General features: G+C 33.6%; 2 long non-coding RNA genes across 5 annotated transcripts in view; one reads left to right on the top strand and one right to left on the bottom strand.

The window, feature by feature from the left end:
• The window catches only part of LOC126825462 (uncharacterized), an 82,586-nt gene that overhangs the window by 55,177 nt on the left and 10,217 nt on the right, over positions 1-17,192 (top strand). Inside the window, exon 4 of one of the 2 annotated variants that reach the window (XR_007681985.2) lies at positions 1,068-1,176. The exons of the other annotated variant lie outside the window; for it this stretch is intronic. This is a non-coding gene — a long non-coding RNA (uncharacterized LOC126825462). Of the gene's footprint in view, positions 1-1,067; positions 1,177-17,192 lie in introns of those variants that run through there. 2 annotated transcript variants of the gene reach the window in all.
• Positions 10,439-17,192, bottom strand: part of LOC126825441 (uncharacterized) — a 36,565-nt gene continuing 29,811 nt past the window's right edge. For all 3 annotated transcript variants that reach the window (XR_007681954.2, XR_007681955.2, XR_007681956.2), the window contains exon 5: positions 10,439-17,141. This is a non-coding gene — a long non-coding RNA (uncharacterized LOC126825441). The remainder of the gene's footprint in view (positions 17,142-17,192) is intronic.

Raw genomic sequence — 17,192 nt, 5'->3', positions numbered from 1 at the left:
TGACTGCCCGGACGACTTAGCTGCTGTGGGCGTATGTTTCGTTGCCTGGCAACCTATCCTTATGTATGGAGGCAGGCCAATTGGTGAATTCAAGAGAACCAAAATACTCATGAGTAAAAGGTCATTTGGCCATATAAGTAACAAAATTTTTTAGTAAATATCTTGTTATCTTTTGGTTTAGATCTTGGCGCATTGGATATTTAGAAGTGGCGCTTTGCATCCCTTTGATAAAGCCTACTCATCATTTTTAGCGATTTTATTATTTTGTGCACATCCTTTTTAGCGAAAGTTATCTTCTTTCACATTAATTATTTTGTAGTTAAAAATATACTCAGTGAATCAACCTAGGAAAGAATGACTTTTGGTCATTTTCGTAATTTTGCTAAAGATGAAGACTGCATACTCAAATTTATAAACCCATTTTCACTTAATGAACAAAAAATAATGAAGATGCCTAGTGTTCTATATAGGAATAACAAACTACGTCAGTTCGTTTTCATTCATGTTTTTTAATTCCCGGAAGTAAGGGAGAGGCTCATTGTTACAATACTAATAGGGAGCATTTATAATTACAATTACAATAACATTACAATTCTTCCCGCACAATTTAAAATGTCTTTTAAATGTTCATAATTAAATTGTCTCTATTAGTCTTTCTGGTTTCTTTCTAGCTCGTTCAGTGGTACGGGTTTGTATTGCTGCTTTAGGTGACAGTGCTGGAACAGGTGCTGGATTTTTTGTAGACAGTACAGGATTATTATTTTCATTGTACCGTTCATTTATAATTGGTTGTGGTACAATTGGTACATGTAGCTTTGTAGTTAGATCATCTGGAACATGTTCTGGATCAGATTGTTGAAACAAATTTGGATTTGTACTTTGAAGTGAAATGTCTATTAACTGATCTTTATGACGTTTCCAAACAAGATTATCAACTTCTACAGTGTAAGTTGCTGGTCCAAGTTTCTCAACAATTACACCTCGTTTCCATTTAAGTTCTCGATTTCTGTAATCTTTAACCAATACAACAGAACCGACTTCAAGACTTTTTGTTTTATCTATTTTAGGCGATGTTCGTTTCATCATTGAAGAAGTAAGACTTGGCTTTAATAAGTCTAACCTAGTTCTAAGTTGTCGACCAATAAACAGTTCTGCAGGAGTTAACTTTGTAACACAGTGCGGTGTTGTTCTGTAGGACAATAAAAATCTATAAATGTTTTGTTTCGATTGTTCCTCTGTCATGTCGTTGTGTTTTCATTGCTGTTTTAAAAGTTCTAACAAAACGTTCAGCTTCACCATTTGAGCTTGGATGATACGGTGCTGACTTTATATGTTTAATACCATTCTGTTTAGTAAACTGGTTAAATTCAGCTGAAATAAATTGTGGTCCGTTGTCTGATACTATCTGTTCAGGAATACCATAAGATGCAAATAATTGTCGCAAGATATCAATAGTAGCTTCAGTTGTAGTAGATGACATCATGTATACTTCTGGCCACTTTGATCTAGCATCAACCACAATTAAAAACATTTTGTTTAAATACGGTCCAGCAAAATCAATATGTATTCTTTCAAAATTTCGACTTGGCCAAATCCATGGATAAGATCTGACCATTGGTGTAGATTTAACATCTTGACACGGAATACAATCTCTAACTAACTGTTCAATATCATCGTCTAAGCTTGGCCACCATACATGCATTCTGGCGATAGACTTCATTTTAACTATTCTGACATGGACATCGTGTAATGTTTCCAATAGTTTTGATCTCAATTTTTCTGGAACGATGACCCTTATACCCCATAACAAACATCCTTCCTCGATTGTTATTTCGTCCTTTTTTCTGTAATAAGGCAGTAATTCGTCAGGTATCTCTTTTTGATCTGGCCAACCATGTCTAGTAAAATAAAGAATTCGGGAAAACAATTTATCATGGGCGGTCTCTTGACTTAGTTGATTTGCTGTTACAGGTAAGGTGTTAATTTGAACACAATGTAAATTATAAGCTTCTCGACTCCATTGGTCGTTGTGATCTTCACAATTTTCTGTCAATGGCAATCTTGATAATCCATCAGCATTACCATTTTCCTTCGCTGTTTTGTACTTTATATCATACTGATACGCTGATAACTTAATAGCCCACCTCTGGATACGTGATGTAGCTAGAGCTGGTATACCCTTTTTAGGATTTAATAACAGTGAGAGTGGTTTATTATCTGTTAATAATGTAAATCGTAAACCATACAAATATTGATGGAATCTCTGTATACCAAAAATTATAGTTAAAGCCTCTCTTTCAATTTGAGAATAATTTCTTTCGGCTACTGTAAGTGAACGTGATGCAAAAGCGACTGGTTTTTCTACACCATCAACTTCATGCGAAATTACTGCTCCAATTCCATATGGAGAAGCGTCTGTTGCTAAAATTATTCTTTTTTCAGGATCAAAGTGAACTAATAAATTGTCTGAAGCAATATTATTTTTTAAAGCTTCAAATGCTTTGGCACAATCTTCATTCCAAACAAACTGTACATTTTTAGTTAAAAGTTTATTAAGTGGAGCTGCAATCGTACTCATATTAGGTAAAAATTTCCGATAATAGTTTATTAAACCTAACCACGACTGTACTTTCGCAACGTTTTCCGGTTCAGGAGCATTCATAATTATCTGTAGATGGTCTTAGACCATTAGCATCAATTTTAAAACCTAAATATTTAATGGAATGTTTCATGAAAACACACTTTTCTCTGTTTAACTTCAATCCATATTCATCTAAGCGTTTTAAAACTTGTCGTAGATTTTCTATATGTTCTTGATCGTTTCGTCCTGTAATAGTAATATCATCCATATAACAAATTGTACCCGGTAGACCTTGTAGTATCTTATCCATTACCTCTTGGAATATTGCTGGTGAAGATGACACTCCAAATGGTAGACGTGTATATTCGTATAGCCCTTTATGTGTACTTATAGTTACCAATTTTCTAGACTCATCATCCAACAAAATTTGTTGATAGGCCTGTGAGAGATCCAATTTTGTGAACTTTTCTCCACCGTTTAACTGGGTAAACAGGTCTTCAGGTTTTGGCGTTACATACTCAGGTATTCTAACTTCAGGATTTAAGGTAACTTTGAAATCACTGCAAATTCTGACAGTATTATTGGGTTTCAAAACTGGGACTATGGGTGTTCCGTAATCTGAATACTTAACTTTTTGTAATACACCAATCTCCTCAAGTCGATCTAATTTGTCACTAAGCATCTCTTTTATAGCATAAGCTACAGGTCTAGGGTTAAAATAGGTTGGTCGTGAGTCTTTCATTTCAATATGAGCTTTTACACCTTTAACAGTACCTAATTTACCATTAAAAAAAGAACTAAATTCGTCTAAAATTGGTGTTATCATATCTTCAGTATTTACATGTTTGATGGACTTCCAATTTATCATAATATCAACCATCCAATTTCTCCCAAACAATACAGGTCCATTTCCAGGAACAACGTATAAAATTAGACTTTTCTGTTGATTTTCGTACTGGACATTTACATAAATTTCACCAAGAACTTTCAATCTTTCATTTGTATAAGTTTTTAACACAACAGTAGATGGCTTTAACGATAAATCTTTAAAATGTTTTAGATACACAGTTTCAGGAAGTAATGAAACTGATGCTCCAGTATCTAACTCCATAATAATATCCTTTCCCTCTATTTTTACAGGTATCTTTATTTCTTCTACTGTGTCATTTCTTACAGACTTTATACTAAATAATGGAAAATCTTCTCTTTCTTCTAGTTCTATGTCAGATTCTTCCATATACCTTATTTTGGAATTCTTCTTTTTCACTGGTATCGATTCTTCTTTCTTTGTTTTAGAATATGTACACATTCTACTTAAATGACCCAACCTTCTACAATTATGACATCGCTGATTTCGGTAATTACATACATTAGCGCTGTGCTTTGGTTTACCACATCTCCAACATTCAACTTGACTGTTTTCCATCTCTTGTGGTTTCTTTTCGACACCATGGAAATTTCTCTGTCTAAAAACCTTGTGAATTTCTGATGTACTTTTGGAGCTGGATGATCCAGGAAATAATTCATCAGCAGTTTCCATACCAATAGAAATTTCTAAGGCTCTCTCTAAAGTTAAATCTGCTTCTGTCTTCTAACTAAGTCAAATAACTGTAGTAAAGTTTTCTCACTGGGCTTTTGTGGGGCAGATACTTTGCGAATTAAGCTGTATGTTTGAGTACCACATACACTTAAAAATATAGATTTCTTCTTCCTGTTATCTGTTATGTCGTTAGCAGCAAAGTAATGTTCCAATCTTTCAGTGTACTCACACCAGTTTGTTCCAAAACGGTATTCGTCTGTGTCCAAATGTAGCGGCAGACATGTTTGAAATGTAAATTTACAGTGGCAACAATTTTCCCACGTTTCAGTCAACAAAGTTAATTTTCAGGTGAATTCAGCTTTTCTAAGCACTTTCAGACTGTTACTCTTTAAATAACAGTACCTCACCAGCTTTGATTTGACATTAAATTCCTTTATCCTCGTCGCCAATTTGTTCTATATAGGAATAACAAACTACGTCAGTTCGTTTTCATTCATGTTTTTTAATTCCCGGAAGTAAGGGAGAGGCTCATTGTTACAATACTAATAGGGAGCATTTATGGTTACAAACATTACACCTAGTGACATACAAAAGGAACTTATTGATAGAATTGAAAGTAAACCGACAACCCCAAGAAGGAGAGACAATCTAAATGTGCGCACTTACTTTAAGCCAGGCCAAGGAAGTTACCGGTGACAGATTAAATGTAAATAGGGTTTCTGGTAATGGTTAATGATTTCCTAAATTCATTTAGATAAATAAATAAAACTAAGACAATTTAATTGATTCTAAATAATATATACTACGCCTGTGCAATCGATTCTGGAAGCCATCTGTGGAAATCAGGGACGGATTGAGCTTGCATGGGGCCCTTGCATCAACAGTGAAAAATGGATATATTCTGTACGTACATTGAGCGTGATTGATTTTTAGTATCTCTGGATTTGGCTGGAACAAGGGAAGGGCAGCAGAAAGAGAGGGCACAGTGTTGTCATTTGGGCATATCCTTGCATATTTTAGGTAATTCTGTTGAAATTCAAGGGCACTTTTTTAGAAGATGGAGCACATTTTCGGAATGGAGGGCATTTAGCCACACACACACCTCTATACGCATGTAGGAAATTTCATCGGATTCAAGCTTTATCAAACATTTCCAGTTTCTTTTGTTTTTTGCATTTGCATTGTGTCTGTTGATTGTCAAAAACGTTTTCCCTTGAAGTATCTCAACAGATATAATTTTTTCTGGTAGTTTGGATATGTTAATCAATCGAAGGTTCTGTACTTAGGATCACGACTATCTCAGAAATATCTCTTGAAATCTATAAGGAAATGTGTGTGATGATTAATATTAACAAGTGGCTAACAAGTGTATGGAAAGTTAAGTTTCACTTCCATTACCAGATAGCAGGAAACAAAACATACAATATACATATAATAAATTATCTCATCAACATTATGTAAATATATAATTAAATATGTAAACATAATATTAGACTCCATTAAATTTGTGCATGTGTTGATTCGGTTTTAACCGAAAACAAGAGACCGAGTAAGAGAATGAAGAACATCTGTCTGTAGTCTATTGTGTATAAAATACAGATGTCTGGACCTTGGCACTCAAATACCATGTTAGTTAGATTTGGCGCTTGCTATTCTATATATATATATATAATACGACAATAAAAAAAATGGTGGTTATAATTCTGTGTTGTAATAATTCATCCCTGTAATCCAGTTTTTTTCAAATTGTTCTGTGGATTTATTTGGTCTATTAAGGAATATATATTTCGATACGTAAGTATCCCTATCCCATAATGCATGTAATAACAAGTAAGGATACAGAATAAACATATGTTTAGATTTTGTTAGAGTTTATCCATGTCTAACTAGAGTATCATTTGATTTGGCACCAGCTAGTAATAGGTGTAGATACTTTTTACAAAATTTGATTTTTAGTTCAATTTTTTTACCAATTATACTTAATGTTTTTAACTGAAGACAGAGGGTTGATGGACATTTCAGAAACACCTTACATTCCACAGAATACACAAAAACCTCCAGTAAATATTCTTTAATCAGTAATCCCACTAGAGTAAATCAGTTTTTGGTTTATTATTATTTAAAGAGCTTCACAGGATAAACAAATGTAGGGCAAAAATCCATTAATGAGACCCTAAAGGCTGACATGATCACAGTTGTTGGTACTGGATTAAAATGCAGAAAGTTGTGTTATTTGGGAAACTTTTAGAGGATTTTTCAAATGGTGTTCATTTCAAAATTTGTCAGAATTTCAGAATTACCATTTGGAGAAAAAAAATTCTGTCCAGAGGTTGCCTGTAGGCATGAACAGACCCATTTTAGCGGTTTTAGTCACGAGTGACATGATCCTCATAATAAAAATGTACATTTATCATATAAAACATATCAGAATTATCTACATTAAATGTCAATATGTATATATTAACAAAACTAGAAAACCAAATTTACATTTTTTTTGTACTTTTTTGTGCCTGTTCATTTTTTGCAAATGAAACATTGTTATGATTAAAACTGAAAATTGTGGTTTAATAAATGCCATTCATAAAAGATTGCAGGTTATTCAATATCATACAAAGTGTAAGTGAAACAGGTTTTTGTTTGTTACAATTCATTTCCTTTTATTAAGTTTCATATTTTATTTCATATTTCATAACTGGTCAAAGAAAACATACTTCCTAGTTTGATTTTATTATTCTACAATCAGAAAACCAATTTTCAAGATCTAATGATTTTTTTTTTATGATTTTCTTTAATATTGTTATTTTTATTACTTTTCTGTACGAAATATGTCTGATTTCCTTTAAATTTTGTCCAAATAAAAGGTAAAAAAAAAAAATTTGTGGTAGATTTTAGTACATGTGTATCTCTAGCACATATGTGTACAATCTGAGCCTGTACCAAAGTTATTCAGTCAGTCAAAATATTATTTTATCATTTTTGCCCGTTTTTGACAGAATTTTGGTAAACGCTGCTTACCTATGGGTATATAAAACCAGCTACAAAAATAAAAGTTCTGAACCGATTTTGACAATTTAAACAGATTAATGATTCTCGGGGTCTCTAGCTCAAAAATTTAATTTTGGTTGGCACATGCTACTTTGACAATTTTTTGCACAAACATCATATTCAGTGGAGTTCATTACTAAAGACATATAGTCAGACTTGGATAGTAACAAGCAAAAACAGAATGTGTTTACATAAGAACATATTGTAAAGATAATAAACATCTTAAAATAGAAGAATATAGTTGTTTTCAATAATCTACTTCTGAATACAGACTTGAGAATTTATCAAGTCAAGACCTAAGGAATTCCATTGATTCTATAAATAGAAATGTGAGGGTGTTCCCTGATATAAGTACATAATATGTATCAGTGTGTAGATATAGGTATCATGTAGATAGTTGATATATATAATGTTTTAGGAATATTTTAGCCTTGGATATAGTGTGGTGAATGATTGTTTACACTACGGTAAGTGGACTTAGCTGTAGTTATCATTCCAAACAATTATATATAGAACACTGCCCATCTTCAATAATCTTCTTTGTGCAGATAAGTAGGATGTTAACTGTTAAGCCCCATTTCATTTCATTTATATTAAAAATTATATCATCATTTTCAAATCTTAGCATCGTATAATCCAAGTTCAGAGTGCTGCCACTTACAACTGTTAAAAAAAAAAGGGCTACATTTCTTTATTGGTTAGGGTTACCCGTGGATCGAAGCCTATTGGGGCCATTTCATAATTGCTGTGAGAAGTTGAGAGCGTGTAAGTGAGAAGTCAAGGCAGTGAGACGTCAAGGGCGAGGGAGCAAGAATATGAGGAAACAGGGCGAGAATGCTAGGATCTTGCCCCAAGAACACAATTAAAATTATACTTACCTCGACTTCGCGCTTTCTCGTCCTTGACTTCTAGCTTTATTGGCTTTGAAAATTCTCACATTCCCACACCTTTTACTTCTCGCTTTCACACTCTAAACTTCCTTCTTTCTCGCCCCGGAAGTTCAATTCATACACATTTTCACTGACTGCTACCAAAAGCACAATTTACCACACAAATCTATGAAATCCACAATAATCTACTAATATTGCAACTTATTAAATCACATTAATTATCATCATATATCGTTATTTGTACTTTCCTGCTGAAAATATGTTGTTGTTTTTTTTTATTAGAAACTATTTTTTTAGTTTATAAAGATACCATTCTGTTAGCATTCAAAATGTTCCAGGCATTATTTAGCATTTGTTTTTCACTTGTCAATACTGAAAATTACACAGATAGGACTGAAAAGTTTTGGTTAAATTTGCAGCTACCGCAACGATATCATATTTTAAATTAGGAATCTATATTTCAGAAGAGAGTCAGTTTTTATATGTTGAAATCTATTCTGATGTATGCTTTCAATATATCTATTCCAATAATGTTTAATGTATTTTCCTTCAAATCTATTCTTCTTACAATTTAGAATACACTATGCAAGCTTTGCTGATATAAAAAATATATAAAATTTAAATTCCCTTCCCCTGATCTTTCCCCTAAAACTTGGAGCCACGGTGGCTCAGTGAGTAGGGTGTGGCTCACTAACCAGAAGGTTTTGGTATTGGCTAAGAATGTACCTCAAGATTTCCCAGCATTACTTCACCGAGGTCACATGTACACATTGGCGTGCATGTAATGGAACTCTTGACAGTTGGTATTTGAAATAAGAGTAGGCCGTAATGCTGCTTTCGGAGCAAAATTTCCCTCAAAAGTATGAAGCATAGCATATGCCCGTCTTCATTGGTGCAGGAAATGAGCTTGCTTGATAAACTATGCCGTAGTTTAAATAACCATAGTCTGTCCCCAAGAAAGCTATAAGTCATGAGCAAGAAGTCCAGGGAGTGACAACGCAAGAATTTTCAAAGGCAAGAAAGCGAAAAGTAAAGGGCGAGAAAGCAAGAAATCGAGATAAAAATAATCTTGTGTTCTGGAGGCGAGATCCTAGCATTCTTGCCTTGTTACCTTGAGTTCTGGTGCTCTCACTCCCTCGCCCTCAACTTCTCACAGCGAGAATTGAAGATTATGAAATGGCTGCAATAGGCTTCCATAGTATTAACCAATACTCGTCAGAATGCTTTTTAAAACTAATAAATTATATAGTTGGAGATTTGAGCGGATATATTTTCAAAAAATGAACAACAAAATATCTTTGATATGCTCATTAGATTATAATCCTACATGTAAGTACAGGTATGATGCACTATAACCCAGGTATCATTTAATCTTGTGTATCTAGCACTAATTTCTTTCACATTCTTTCAATATCCAATCTTTGTTTAAAATTCGTAAAAATCATTTAAAATCACCAAAAATTATCTAATTTGTACTTTTGTCCAGTTTAAAGCTGACTGATTAATTTTGATATTAAACGAATGTGAAAGAAATTAGCGCTAGATACACAAGATTAAATGATACCTGGGTTACAGTGGTGTATTTCTGTTTTTATTTTGATTTAAGTTAATGTTTTACAAAAATCTATATGACCCCAAACAAGTTTTTCTTGAATGTTTTTGCTAAAGCTCAACAGAAAAGCCAGTTTCTAAGCTAGGATATGTTAAAGTAATGAATAAAACTGGTCAGAAACCTTGATTCATATAGACATATTCTAAATGTAGACTGGTAAAAGATAACTACAGATAACATTCTCTTGATCATAGTGATCAGAACCCTGATTTAGTAGAAGTAGTTTCTAAGACTTGGATATATAACTTTGATATGTGTACATACTCATGTAAGTAAATACTGTCATAGTTAATTTTAATTACAAATGTTATATGTATGTAATGCTATATAATCATTAGTGCCAAGCAAGATGTGGGATTGAGGGGAGTTTTAAAAAAGCAATGATATTGAATTGCCCAGGAAATTTGTAATAATAAAAATAGGTTTTAGAACAGATTTTACCTCAGATGCCTTAACACCTTTCGTTACGTCTTAGGTTTGCTCTCATTGAAATGTTGGCAACTGCTATGTGCACCTGATGTACATGAATTCATTTAAAAGTTTGAATAATTCTCAAGTAATTTATAATTTGTTAGACATATTGATTTAATTCAAAAAATTTAAGAAATGTTTAAATTGTTAGACCTATATGTTATTGATCTAATTTATAATTCTATAATAGATTACATTAAAGGTATTGCTGAATGTGGTGGGAAACTCATCACTATCCATATTGTCATAATTAATGGCTAAGTCTAGTTGACATCAAAACATGCTACAGGATTGTAACCAAAGACATTAACTTCATAACTAAAATAAACAATAAAGGCCTCACCCACACCACTTTAATATCAATTTATGTAATTTAAAATTATGTACCCCCAACCCTCCCTAGCCATACATTCGGAAAGCTAAGAACACCTCATGTAAATCTTGCATTATGTTTTTAATCATATGTATAGAACGGACATCATGTTTTTGCAGGCTACAATTGGGTGTTACTTTTTATTCGGTTTGAGGCTTTTTTTGTCATAGAATATTGTGGAAAGTTGTCAATAATTTGACCCAAAAACACAGTACAGCATTGGCCAGATGTAATAGTGCATTCTATCAAGTTGTTACCTTTAATCTTGTAGTCAAAAACTTAGCTATAATGAATTGACTTGATATGAACAATTTTTACTATAAAGGACTTTTTGTGGGTATATTAAGCCTGTTTAATGACATGACTTACAAATCATTCAATTTTTTAGTTCATTTTACAAGGTGAAAAATGAATGTCAGATGTTTGGATTTAGTTTTTTTACTAAACATTTTATATAATGTGACTTAAAACCTTAATCCCAGTGTAACATCACGCAAAACGACTATTAAATCTTTGGATAATCAGGGCTGCACAGCACTCTTCTATATTAAAAATATTTTTTTGTCATAATCTGAAATTGTGCTCCTGACTTTAGATACTCCATACTTATTGTAGCTACTGTTCTTGTACAAAACAGTCTTTGTCAAAATCATTATTCAAATCTCAAATACAGAATCAACATTTCATGTTTTCTAATTGTTGTAGTTGTCTTTTTGCAAACCATATTCGTACTACAATAAAAGATGTAATATGGATTATTTATAAAATAATAAAATTTTAATACACAATTGACTTGACAAAGGACGGGGTCACCTGCCAACCCTAACTTACATGTAATGAGTTTTCTCGAATTCCATGCACTGCTAAAGATTTCTGTGAGCAAGAAATTTACTGAAATGAAGGGTTACAATATTATGTTAGTTCCAATTTGACGACCTAGATGTGTTGACATTAAAGCCAATTCCATTCCTTCATTGATTTCATAGAGTAGGAAGTTTTCAACCCAATTTACACTGTGAAAATGGAATGGTACTCGATCAGGGATCTAGTACATTTTAGTAAAAATCTTGGAAATATAAATGGAAATTGAGTCTGGCCAGCTTATTTCAGTACACATGTGTGTGTGCAGTGCTCACTCTGGGTTTCATTTTTTTTCCGTCAAATTTTCATTTTAATTTATTAGCCATATATTTTCTCCGCCAAAATAAAGAACAAATATCTATTAGATTTTTTTTTAGTATTTTCTTTTAACATAACACTGAGAAGTAGTAATAGTGTGATTTGTACGTTTATGGTATATATTTCTCAATTTTTAGTAAATTTGTACAAATATCGGTGAAATTCTAATTATCGCAACAAATCTAATACGAAGAGGCTAAAATCTGTAGGTACGGTGTGTTAAGTAACAGGGGTGAGAAATTGACTGAAAGGTGATATAATTATCGCTAGGGGTGAAAATCTTGGCGTCGGTGCGTTTTCTGTACCGGTGTGTTAATTAACGAACGGGTTAAAAACGACTGACACGGTGTGTATTCTTTATTTGGTGAGTTTTCTCGAAAACGTGTTATAACTGCAGCAAAGGTGATTTATCAAGGACCAGCAGGCTTTATCTGACGCGTAGGTGTTAAATCTAATTTACCGTGCGATTTCTTGTTCGACCGTGTGTTTTACGCAGATCGGTCTTTGTTAAGTGTAGGTCTTTATACATGGATTTCTACATGGGATAGGTATGTATATCCTTTCTTATACGTATTTCATTTCTTGATGAATACTACGTGTTTTGTAATTCATACCATAGTCGCACTGCAGTTATTTATATATTTGATCTTTTTTGTGGGTTTAATTTGTTTACAAAGTATCGTGCGTACCACTTAACTATAAATGGTCGTTTCTTAAAATTGATCACACGCAGTACCGTCATTTCCCGATATCATAACCAACCCCAATTTGATTATCCGATATATTCTAATCGCCATTGTTATCAGATTAACGAATCTGTTTTCGAACCAGTCATTACATTGTAATCATATTTTCATACAAAACAGCTTTTCGCCGATTTACATGACGTCTTCCCGATATATTCGCAATAGGGTATGTTTGGTTCCCTTCTTTCAACAGCTTAGATGACCCTTCTTGGACAATTAGTCAAACGTAAAGAAATCTAACTCTCTCCCGCATCCGTTGCAGGTATAAATCGAAAGCACAGACTAGGCACGGCTCCATATGTGTCACCTAGCTTGTTCTATTCTAAAAGCATGCAATCGCCTTTGGAAATCACTTTGGTGTCTTTTTTTTATTTCGGTCGCTTTATTTGAAACGATTTTCATAATAAGCCGTAGTAATTTGTGATTTTGTTTTTACTGCCAATTCTGCTTAATTGTGTGCGCTTTGAAATCTAAAAACTTGACGTAAAACAAATCATGGATACGGGTTTAAAATAGGGTTATAGCCTGATCTATTTGTTAAAGGCCTGTTAATACAGTATGAACAATATGGAATATTAAATATATGTCCGTATATACCAAAAATAAATCCCATAAAACAGATGAATAATACAACGTAGATTTGAAACAGAAAGTCTTCAAGTATATGCGTAAATATGTTTCCCTTTTGTCTAAATCCCATTTATAACTGTTTGATCTCCTTTTGCAGAGCAAAGACTTGTTATTTTGAATGATACCGAGAAATCACTTAAATCTGTTACAATCAGAGAAAATATTATAAACATAAAGGGGGCGTGGGGCATTAACAATGTGATAACTCATAAAAAAAAAATAATGATGCACACCAAAGTTTTTGCATAAAGAGATAGTTTGTCATGTATTCCAGTAAATTTCACTATATTTGTTATGTATTCTATTCACATCCACATGTAAAATTGCGTGAAAGAATTAGGCCACTACCTTTATAGGAATCTATTTATATAATTAGGCAATAATAATTTATTGCTGCAGTTACCTATTTCGACATATTCACTATATTTTATAAAGTCATAGTTTTAAACCTATATAGCTTCATTTTCAATATTTCTGGTTATTTATTATTTTATATTGAGTTCCGCGTTATAAATTTTTTAAAAAGAAACTATTTCAGATCAACAGTAATTTCTAATACACTTTTGATGTAATTAAAATATCTATAGCTTATGTACATAATCCATTGAGGCGTTTGTGTCGCTGACAAATTACAGTTTTTAAAAAGGATACACAACACATGACGAATTTTTATACGCCCACATTTTCATGTGGACGTATTATGCCGTCGCCCCTGTCCGTCCGGACGTCCGTCCACAATTGTTTTTGGACTCTCTACAGGTCACAATTCTTGTCCGATTGCGACAAAACTTGAAATATAGGTGTATCCCGAAAAGATCTTGGCTGCTTTCGATATTGGCATGTATCGGATCGAAACTTCATGGATTATGGCCCCTGTTTGTACGAAAAATCACGTTTTTAGCTTGTGGACCCTATAGAGGTCACAATTTTGATCCGATTTTGTTGAAACTTGAAATGTAAGTTTATAACCCAAAGATCTCAGTTCCTTTCGATATTCGCGCATATCGGACAGTAACTTCCTGAATTATGGCCCTGATTGTACGAAAAATCACGTTTTTAGCTTGTGGACCCTATAGAAGTCATAATTTTTACCCGATTTAAAAAAACGCTCTATTATGTCACCGTTACACCCTAAGAATGACTGAGTTCAAATTTCGTGAAAATCAGCCCAAAATTGACAGACAAAATGGCCGCCGTTCGTTCACAAATAGCGTAAGAATATGGTTTATCAAGGTTGTGGACCCTATAGGGGTCACAATTTTTATCCGATTTTGTTGAAACTTGAAATGTAAGTTTATAACCCAAAGATCTCGGTTTCTTTTCATATTCGTGCATATCGGACCATAACTTTCTGAATTATGGCCCCTGATTGTATGAAAAATCACGTTTTTAGCTTGTGGACCCTATAGAAGTCATAATTTTTACCCGATTTAAAAAAACGTATTATTATATCACTGTTACACCCTAGGGACAACTGAATTCGAATTTATCACTGTTACACACTGAGGACGACTGAGTTCGAATTTCGTGAAAATCGGCCCAAAATAGACAGACAAATTGGCTGCCGTTCATTCAGTTCCTTTCGATATTTGCGCATATCGAATTGTAATTTCCTGAATTATCGCCCTTGATTGTAGGAAAAATCACTTTCTTGTTAGCTTGTTCTCTATCCATCTCTCGAAAATGTGGGCGTATCCTGCCTGGCAGCCGCTGGTTGTACAATCAGGGGCAATAACCCAGAAAGTTATGGTCTGAAATGTGCACATATCAAAAGGAACTGAGATCTTTGAGATATAAAGATATGTTTTAAGTACATCAAAATTGGATAAAAATTGTGACCTTTAGAGGCTCCACAACCTTCGTGACTTTTACACAATTTTCCTGAAATTCAAATTCAACCTTCATTATGGTGGAATGGTGATATATTTAAACAGTTTTTATAATCCGAAAAAAAATTGTGATCTCTAGAGAATCCAGCTAAAAATGCGATTTTTCGAACAATCAGGGGACATAATCCAGGAAGTTACCTTTGGATATACGCAATTATTAAAAGGAACCAAGATCTTTGGGTTATAAACATACATTTCAAGTTTAATCAAAATCGCATCAAAGTTGTGACCTATAGAGGGTCCACAACCTTAATATACCAGATGTGTAAGTATAGGATATTAACCTACCCAAGGTTGATATGGTAGAGAACGCGCAGGCGAAGCCCAAGCGTTCTCTACCATATCAATCCGAGGGAGAGTAGGTTTATATCCGACATATACAACGCCATTTCACCCTTAAATTTAATGGGCTCTTCTATTAAAAGGCAACAACGATTGGATAATTGCTCGATAGTTTTCGCCAAATAGCGAAAATTACCGAAGTAATCACATGCATGTGTTTGTTTATACATCGCCATTTTGGACTATTGAATTAAAAACAAAATGGATATTAATACGAAGTCAGACGAATAATTAATCCTTTTTAGCCAACATATTGACGATGGAATAGATGTGAATGCAAATATCGACGAAAATCTATCCAAAGCCTGCAGAAAATTTGGACCAAAAGGCATTCTTTTCCAAGAATTCTGACAGTGAACCATGATTGAAGGTTTTCGGTATGTTCCGAGAAGGATTTGACCGACTGTTTTAAGTGGACTGTACCCAAAAATACTTTACAAAGGAACTCTTGGGCGATAAATACTATCAAGTCGTGTAGTGTGTGGAGAAATAATCGCAATCTGGACGAAAAGAAAATTCTGAAAGATGTCTTAGACATGGATAACCGATCTAAATACATGTATGTCGATAAGTACGTCGTCTATTTCGGTCCTGAATGTTAGAAACTGTACCATAACAAATTTTAATTGTCAAAAGAATAAAAATTTATTTCTGTGTTTTTTTGTATTATTTTGATCATCTACGTCATCAGCGGTTGATATGAGCCGAATATATTGACCTGAGATGACGTCATTAGTGGTTGATATGAAATATCAACCTGTCATGACGTCATCAGCGGTTGATATGAACGAATATATCAACCTATGATGATGTCATGACAGGTTGTTATGAGATATAACTGCTATGGACATCAAAGTAAAAACTACCGCCAGTTGTATATACTTGCGTATGAGGGGCGTCCATTTTGTCCGGCAGTTCTGGCCCGATTTTCACGAAATTCGAACCCACCAACCTTGATATACCATATTTTTACACTATTAGCGTACCCAAGAGGCGGACATTTTGTCCGGCAGCTTTGGTCCGGGTTTTTTTTCACGAAATTTGAACACAACCTTCGTTACTGTGCAACGGTGATATATTTGAACGTTTTTTTAAATCGGATAATAATTGTGACATCTAGAGTGTCCACAAGTTAAAAATGTGTTTTTTCATACAATCAGGGGCCATAATCTATGAAGTTTCGATCCGATACATGTCAATATCGTAAGCAGCCGAGATCTTTTGGAGATAAACCTATATTTCAAGTTTTGTCAAAATTGGATAAGAATTGTGAACATTAAAGTGTCCACAAACAATTGTGGATGGACAGACGGATGGACAGGGGCGACGACATACGTCCAAATGAAAATGTGGGGTATAAAAACAGATAATGCAAAATGAATATATTGAACATTTCATTCAAATTTCCTTAATCTGACGAAAATATTAGCCCTTGAAGGTTTGAAAAGATATGTGCCCTGATAGTAACCAACGTAATGGTTATTTGACCATTTTTAAATTAAATCATTAAATGGCCGAACCATTCTAATCTAGCTAAAATCTGACCCATCTGATGGCATCAAGACCTGATTATGGTCTTATCATGTTAACAAATGTCTTACATAATGCTTGTTTAAATGAGCTTAAAATAATTGAAGCTTTCCACTCAATATATTATGCATTCTTGTTCTCAGCATTGCTACAGTCCTGTTTCGGAAAAAGGGTAGATTTTTCTCAATAATTACTCCTGGGGCCATGCGCTTTTCTTTGATGTTGTAGTTATGAAAATGTTTCCTAAATAAAACCACTTCCTTGGTGGACCATCTCTTTCTCTTGATTTTTAGCTTGACATCACTATTCAAACCTGCACAAAAAAGATTTTATAACCTTAGACCGACAGATTTACCTACTTGCA

The sequence above is a fragment of the Patella vulgata genome, chromosome 6, assembly GCF_932274485.2.
Source record: "Patella vulgata chromosome 6, xgPatVulg1.2, whole genome shotgun sequence".
In the NCBI taxonomy this organism is placed as follows: Eukaryota; Metazoa; Mollusca; class Gastropoda; family Patellidae; genus Patella; species Patella vulgata.
The sequence above is the reverse complement of the archived record's forward strand: the minus strand, read 5'-3'. Positions and strand labels throughout refer to the sequence as shown.